This window comes from Marmota marmota, unplaced genomic scaffold, assembly GCF_001458135.2.
Source record: "Marmota marmota marmota unplaced genomic scaffold, marMar, whole genome shotgun sequence".
Classification (NCBI taxonomy): Eukaryota; Metazoa; Chordata; class Mammalia; order Rodentia; family Sciuridae; genus Marmota; species Marmota marmota.
In genome coordinates, this window is record NW_026005655.1 from 1 (window position 1) to 8,095 (window position 8,095).

An 8,095-nucleotide genomic window follows, 5' to 3' on the forward strand; every position below is an offset into this window, starting at 1 on the left:
TGCATTGGCAGATGCAGTGTCCCAAATCTAATCTATCATGATAATCACAGGATTTTTTTTAAGACAAACTCCTTTATCATCCCTCCCCTCTTCTGACCTAGTACATCTAGGCTGGGTTCCTGAAACTTTTATTTTTCCAAGTTCTCAAGATGCCTCAATATAGAGCTAGATCTAGGAATTACAGCCTTGCTCTGCTTGAGAATTCTCTTGACTTGGAAATTACTCTGCAGTATTGCAGGTCATTCTCTCTAGAATAGAAGTCTCTGTTTATTGGCTTAGCAACGAGAACATACACACAGTTTCCAGAAGCCTATTGATAGGCAGACGAATGTGCATGGAAGGACTGTATTTCTTAAGCTTTTCTAGTTGTTTCTCCTATAGAGAATACCCTAGCATGATTGCAGACTTGATTTTGGCTGAACCCTGATTGAAGGAGGCAGCACTGATGAGACCCACTTAAAGCAGTCTTTACCACCCACCTCCTTGTCCCAGAGGTCCTGGGAGAATTGGAGGCCCTTACTGAAACAACTTTGTCACCTACCTTTGTCAGAGTTTTCCTTGTGGTTCATTTCATGGAGATGGACACCAATTTTGGAGGCAACTCAGCCTGGTCTTGAATGTAGATGCCTTTATTTTTTTTTATTTTAAAATCATTTATTTATTCTAAGTTGTCATATATGACCGCAAAATGCATTTCAGCTCACAGTACACATATAAAGCACAATTTTTCATTTCTCTGGTTGTACGCAAAGTAGAGTCACACCATTTGCGTTTTTTATACATGTACTTAGGGTAATGATTGTCCATCTCATTCCACCCTCTTTCCTACCCCTATGCCCCTCCCTTCTTCTCTCTCCCCTTTTTCCTATCCAAAGTTCCTCCATTCCTCCAATTTTCCTGTCCTCCATTATAGATCAGCATCCACATATTAGAGAAAACATTTGGCTTTTGGTTTCTTGGGATTAGCTTATTCCATCCATTTACCTAAAAATGCCATGATTTTGTTCTCTTTTATTGCTGAGTAATATTCCATTGTGTATATAGGCCACATTTTTTATCCATTCTTCTACTGAAGGGCACCTAGGTTGGTTCCACAGATTAGCTATTGTGAATTGTGCTGCTATAAATATTGATGTGGATGTGTCCCTGTAGCACTCTGATTTTAAGTCCTTTGGCTAACTTGTAAGGGTAAAAGAAATTGAAGTTAAAGCATAAAAGTTAAAGGGTAAAAGACCGGGTGTTGTAAGTTTCTAAGCTGCAAGGTCTGAGTTAAAATGTAAAGGATTAGGTATTGTTAGGTTTCTATGCTACCTGCAAAACCTGAAATTTCTGTAGCTGTTGAGACAATGCTTGGAACTGCCCAGTAAATATTTCCCCTGACTATTGGTTGTTTAATAAGGGCTCTGTGTGGTCGCACATAGGCATTGCAGGGCCTGGACCAATCAGTTTAAATGTAACCCCCTCCTTAGGAATGACCTATCACTCCAGCCTGACCTGTTCCCGCCAATGAATGAACCAATCATGTTTAGGAGTTGTTATTCAATTTTCCCGTGCCTAATGATGATTTGTTCTGATGTATACAAAGCCCTCCGCCCTCCCCAAAAAGTGTACTTAAGCAGTGCTCAGCCCCTGCTCGGGGCTCTGGGCTGCTTTCCCTTCTTGAGTGGGCACAGAGCCCCAGCATGCTGGTTCAATAAATCCCCCTTCTGCCAATTGCATGAGTGGTCACTTGGTGGTCTCTTTCTCCGACGTTTTGCGGGACCCTTACAAACTAACCCCATTAGAAATCCTGAGTCCAAAACCACCTAGTTAAGCTCTTGAATCTGCCAAAAACTGAGGGATTTCTGTGGCATTTGATGCTATTATGTTCTTAACGGAAGTTGAAAGATTTATCACATTTAATGGTGCATGCAGAGTCAATCTTATTTTTAACATGGACCCCTTGAAAAAATACCATTTTGACACTTTTTCCCACTTTTTTTCTCTGAAAAAAATAGAAATGGTGGTTCTATTTCATGTCAATGTAGATACCCTCTTGAATTTGGATACCTTTCTTCCCTCCTTCACACTCTGCCATTTGACCCATCATGCAGAGGTTGGTCCAAACTGATAAGAGAACTGTCTCTCAAGACTTTTGTTGCTTTTCCTCCCCTGATAGAGACTTAGTCTGCTTTTCTTTGGCTCACATTCATTTAAAACAAAAACTGCTTTCCTACCAAAGGAAAGAGTATTTGCTGGCCCCTCCTGTCTCTCCAGATTAATTGCTCATTGCCCCCACCACTTTTGTACCCTTTGCTGTGACCGCTCTGAACCCAAGGTTGTTCCCTGCAGGCTCCAAAGGTGCCTGCATGCTGTGCCTCTGCACCCCCTTGCTCTTCCAGTTTGGCAATCCCTGCCCTTCAATTCTAAAGCAAGCCTGTAGAGCAGGTTTCCCCAACCCTTGCTCCAGGTTAGGCCCTTCGTAAAATCCAACTCCACATTCAGTAAATATCATTTTACTCTCCAAAACTTACAGTTGTTTATATTTGCATAGATCACCTCTGAATGAATCCTAAAAGTCAACAATCGTTTAGGTGGTTGAATGGCTAAGGGATGGGGTGGAAAGGAGATAATTCATGGTGCATACAAAGTATTTGTTTTGAACTTTCATAATCTATGTGTTTATTACCTATTCCAATAAATACGATTCCGATTTAAAAACATGAACACAGGGCTGCAGTTGTGGCTCAGTGATAGAGCGCTTGCCTGGCTTGTGTGAATCCCTGGGTTTTGTCCACTGCATATAAATAAATAAAATAAAAGATTCATTGACAACTAAACACACACACACACACACACACACATCTGATCTGTAGAAGAAAATTCCATTCTGTACTGTTCTCAGATTAACATCTTATAGGCAGATTTCCAAATCTGCCTCTTTTTAAGATCTTTATTTTTAATTTCTCAAGTAATATGTAAATTTCCTCCATTGTAAATGCCAATGCAAATTAGTCTTTCTGCTACAAGACTCTTCTGACATAATACTCGTAATTTTCATTCTGGTCTTAAATGTGTTTTAAGTAGGGTATATTAAAGGCATTTTTTTTTTTCTGGCATATATCACAAACCTGGAGAGGGACAGTTGTTTATAAAACGTAGACCTGAGGTGCTTTTAAATTAGTAATGTTGGGTTTTACTGAAAGGGGTAATTAGGGTGGTCAACTATCCCAGTTTTCCTAGTACTGGAAGGGAATGAGAGACTTTCAGTGCTAAAGCAGGAGAAGTCCCAGGCAATCAGGAATAAATCAGTTACCCCAGATTAAACAAGGTGCCTCGTCAATCAGAGTGCCTACAGGCTCAAAGAGTGGGGTGTTCGCTGTGAAAACCTGCACTGGGTATTGATGCATGGCGACTGATTACCAGCTCTGGTTGTGTAGTTCTTTCCTCATCTTTCTGGAAGCATTGTACATCAACTCTATGAAAATAATAATAAAAAAAGACCTTCAATTCTACTTTAAACTTCATAATGACATAAGTAGCATAGAGAAGGGATTTCTGTGGCATTTGATGCTATTATGTTCTTAACGGAAGTTGAAAGATTTATCACATTTAATGGTGCATGCAGAGTCAATCTTATTTTTAACATGGACCCCTTGAAAAAATACCATTTTGACACTTTTTCCCACTTTTTTTTCTCTGAAATGGCTCAAGGTTTAAATAAGAACCATTGAATACTGTTGGGATGTGAGGGTAGAAATAAGTTATTAAAAAGTAAATCAGCAGATGAAAATAATGAGTTTGTGAGTAGGAGGGGCAAAACGGGTCATAAAAATATATTCCAGCTGAGAAAAAAAAAGTGTGGATGAGTAATTTCAGTGAGAGGTTGAGATAGCTCATTGCAGTTTCACCTGAACTGGCAAGGCATGCTGGGTATGGTGGGTCTTGAATTCATTTACCAGTAATCTATGCACAGAAGAGTAACACGGAGCAAATCAATGTAGCAGAGCAAAATAAATATGTTTCTCAAAATAATGTCTTTTAACCGCAGTTGACTAATTAGTTAATATAACAAAGCTCCAGAAAGCGAGTCTATGCAGAAGTTTTCCTCTTTGATGTTTTCTTCTCCATCACAATGCAAACAGTACCTCATTTCAGGAACCTACAAATAAAGGGAGCAATTTTATATTCTGTGGATTTTTTTTAAGATGAAAGCTACAGGCTGGAGGCTTTGTCTACAGATGGGTTAGTCAGATCACACTGAAGCAACTTAAAATGCTTTACCCTGACCATTTCAGCTGGTTTTGGGGGGACTGAGAGTAGGAGTTCTTATAAACCTTTCTGGAGGAATAAAATCAACTGAAATTATTTGCAGACTTCTGATATACCCATGCATGTTCTCCTGCAGGGGGGGGCAATATCCTCAGCTTTCTTTAAATTCTCAAAGGGTTCTGTCATTCCTAAAACATTTAGTGACATTTGAAGCGACACACAGAAGCACTTTAGTGACTGCCAGATTTTGTGAGCTCTTGAGTTCTCCCTTCTCCCTGACCTCTCCTTGCCCCTCTTCCTGGACCCTGTCTGTCTTACCTTTTGGAGAAAGGGTTTGGTAGGATTTGCCATTTTTTTAATTTGAAAAATGCTGAGTGAAAGATGCTTATTCCTGACCCATGGCCCACACAGATAAATACATGCTATGGATAAGTAAATAGATAAACCTGCCCAGAGAGGGCAGATTTACACAGGGGTTAAAAACAAACAAACAAACAAACAATAACAACAACAAAAACCCTTTAGGGTATAAAAAATCTAAATCCTAAAACTTTCCATTCTGCTTTAAATACAAAATTTCAAATGGACTTGTGGGGCTCTGAATTACAGCAGGTGATTTAAAGAAAACAAAAAGGGGAGGGTGCAAAACTTGGCCAGGTATAGTGGTACATACCTGTAATCCCAGCAAGTCCAGAGGCTGAGGTAGGAGGATGGCAAGTTTGAGGCCAGCCTCAGTAACTGAGTGACATCCCAAGCAATTTAGCAAGACCCTTTTTCATAATTAATAATAAAAAAGGAGGGTGGTTGCTGGGGATGTAGCTCTGTGGTAAAGCTAATTAAATTCCCATTACAAAGAAAGAAGGAGAGGGGCTGGGGTTGTGGCTCAGTGGTAAAGTGCTTGTTTAGCATGTGTGAGGCACTGGTTCAATCCTCAGCACCACCTAAAAATAAATAAAATAAAGTTTTTTTATATATATAAAAATATATATATAAAGTTTATATATATAAACTTTATATATTTATAAATATATATATTTATATATATATATTTTATAAATATATATATTTATAAATTTTTATATATTTATATATATATATATATAAAAATTTATATATATAAAATATATTTATATATATATATATATATATATATAAAGTTTATATATATATAAAGGCAGCTTTCTCCAAACGTGAAAGAAATCCCCAGTAAGGATGAGGATGAAGTCTCAATCAGAACGTGGACTCTGCCAACAAAAATATCTAAACCTTGGAAATAGGGTATAGATTACTAGGTGTTTTTTTCAAGGCAGTGCTGGGTTGATTTCCTATTGTTGGGGCCATTTGTCAACCCCCAGGGGCAAAGATAAGTGAGTAAATTTTTTTCTGTTTGGGTTTAGCCAGATGAAATTAGTTTCTGTCTGATGGAACAGATAACCTAAATGTTCCCATTTATGGTCTTGTTGGACATTTAACTAATTCTTTATAAAATCGGAGTCAAATTCCTATAATGTAAAATCAACCATTACCTATTTTATGTATCTATCTAGATAGATAGATATGTCTATCTATCTATCTATTTATTTATCTATCTATCTTTTATTTATTGTGGTGCTGGGGATCGAACCCAGGGCCTTGTGCATGCAAGGCAAGCACTCTACCAACTGAGCTATATCACTGGCCCTCCATTAACTATTTTAAAGTGTATAATTCAGGGGCACATTGTGGATTTGAAATATTGTGCAACAATCACTTCCCTACAGTTCTAAAAAGTTTTCAACACTCCGAAGGAATCCCAGTCCCACCATCTCCCTACTCCTTTTGCAGCCATGAGTATGATTTCTGTCTCTGTGGATTGACTTATGTTGAATATTTCATAATATTTTCGGCTGGGGTTGTGACTCGCAGTAGAGCACTTGACTAGCTCATGCGAGGCCCTGGGTTTGATCCTCAACACATCATAAAAATCAATCAATAAATAAAGGTATTGTGTCCAACTACACGAAAAATAAATACAAACATAAAAAAAATTCATAATATTTCATAAGTGAAATCCTACATAATGTAGCCTTTTGTGTCTGGTACCTTTCATTGGGCACCACCTCAATACTACTGCACATATGGCACTATCTCATTGTGTTTAGCCATTCTTCTGTGTTTGGACATTTGGGTTGTTTCTACCTTTGTCTATTGTGAACAGTGATACATTAAAGTATTTGAATACCCATTTTCAATTCTTTGGGGGGTATATAACTAGAAGTGGGATTTCTGGGTCATGCAATGATTCTATGCGTAACCTTTGGAGTGAGTACCAAACTGTTTCCATAGCAACTATACCATTTCACATTCCTGCCAGCAGTGTATGGGGATTCCTCCTTCTCCAAATCCCATCAACACTTACTTTCCTTTTTTGGAGGGTTTGTGGACACCCCTGTGTTTATAGTATGGTATGTGCTTGTAGTTTTAACTTGCATTTCCTAATGATTAAACACACACTTGGGCTGGGGATGTGGCTCATGCAGTAGTGCACTCACCTGGCATGTGTGCGGCCCGGGTTCGATCCTCAGCACCACATACAAAGATGTTGTGTCCACCGAAAACTAAAAAGTAATAAATATTAAAATTCTCTCTCTCTTTAAAAGAAAAAACAAACAAACAAACAGGGGGCACTTTTTCATATGCTTGTTGGCCTCTGGTGTATCTTCTTTGGAGAAAGAATAATATGTATTCTTCATATTAAGTCCTTACCAGATATATAATCTGCAAGTATTTTTTCTTATTCTGTGGATTTTTTTTTCACTTTCTTGAGTTTAGTTTCTATTTTTTTTAACTGTTGTTGCTTGTTCTTGTGGTGTCAAATATAAGAAACTATTTCTTTCCTCCTCCTTTTTTTTTGTATTGGATATTGAACCCAGGGTTGCTTTACCACTGAGCCACATCTTCAGCTGCCTCCCCCTGCCTTTTTCTAAAAAAATATTTTAGTTGTTGATGGACTTTATTTTATTTATATTTATGTGGTGCTGAGGATTGAACCCAGTGCCTCATTCATGCCAGGAAAGCACTTTACCACTGAACCACAACCCCATCCTTTTTATTTTTTAATTTGAGACAGGGTCTCACTGAATTGCTTAGGATCTTACTAAATTGCTGAGGTTACCCTCAAACTTGGTGATCCTCCTATCTCAGCCTTCTGAGTTGCTGGGATTATAGGCATGCATCACCAAGCCTGGCCTAAGAAACCATTTCTAAATTCAAAATCATGAATATTTATTTCCTTGTTTTCTTCCAAGCTTTATATAGTTTTAGCTCTTACATTTAGGTCTTTATTTATTTATTAAAATGTTTTTAGTTATGGATAGACACAATACCTTTAGTTTTACTTATTTATTTTTATGTGGTACTGAGGATTGAACCCAGTGTCTCACATGTGCTAAGCAAGTGCTCTATCACTGAGATACAACCCTGAACCCTAGGTTTTTATTTTGAGGATTTTTTGGTATATGATCTGAGGTAAGGGTCCAATTTCATTCTTTTGTAATAATAACCAATTATTTTGGTTCCATCAGTTTAAAAGACTGTTCTTCCCTCAATTATTGGTCTTGTCAAAATTAAAATGTCTGGGGCTGGGGTTGTGGCTCAGCAGTAGACACTCACCTAGCACAGGTAAGGCCCTGGGTTCAATCCTCAGCACCACATAAAAATGAATAAATAAAATAAAGGTATTGTGTTCAACTACAAATAAAAAAAATTAAATATTTTTAAAATAATTCAAATGTCTATAGGTGTGTCTATTTCCAAACTCTATTCAACTCCAGTAATGTGTGCATATCTTTATACCAGTCCCACA

General features: G+C 37.8%; 1 non-coding gene across 1 annotated transcript; it reads right to left on the reverse strand.

Annotated features, from left to right (window-relative positions):
- Positions 1 to 5,854: 5,854 nt before the first annotated feature.
- Positions 5,855 to 5,927, reverse strand: Trnaa-ugc. Its single transcript has one exon. It is a non-coding gene; the product is annotated as a tRNA-Ala (tRNA).
- Between the last annotated feature and the right edge of the window lie 2,168 nt (positions 5,928 to 8,095).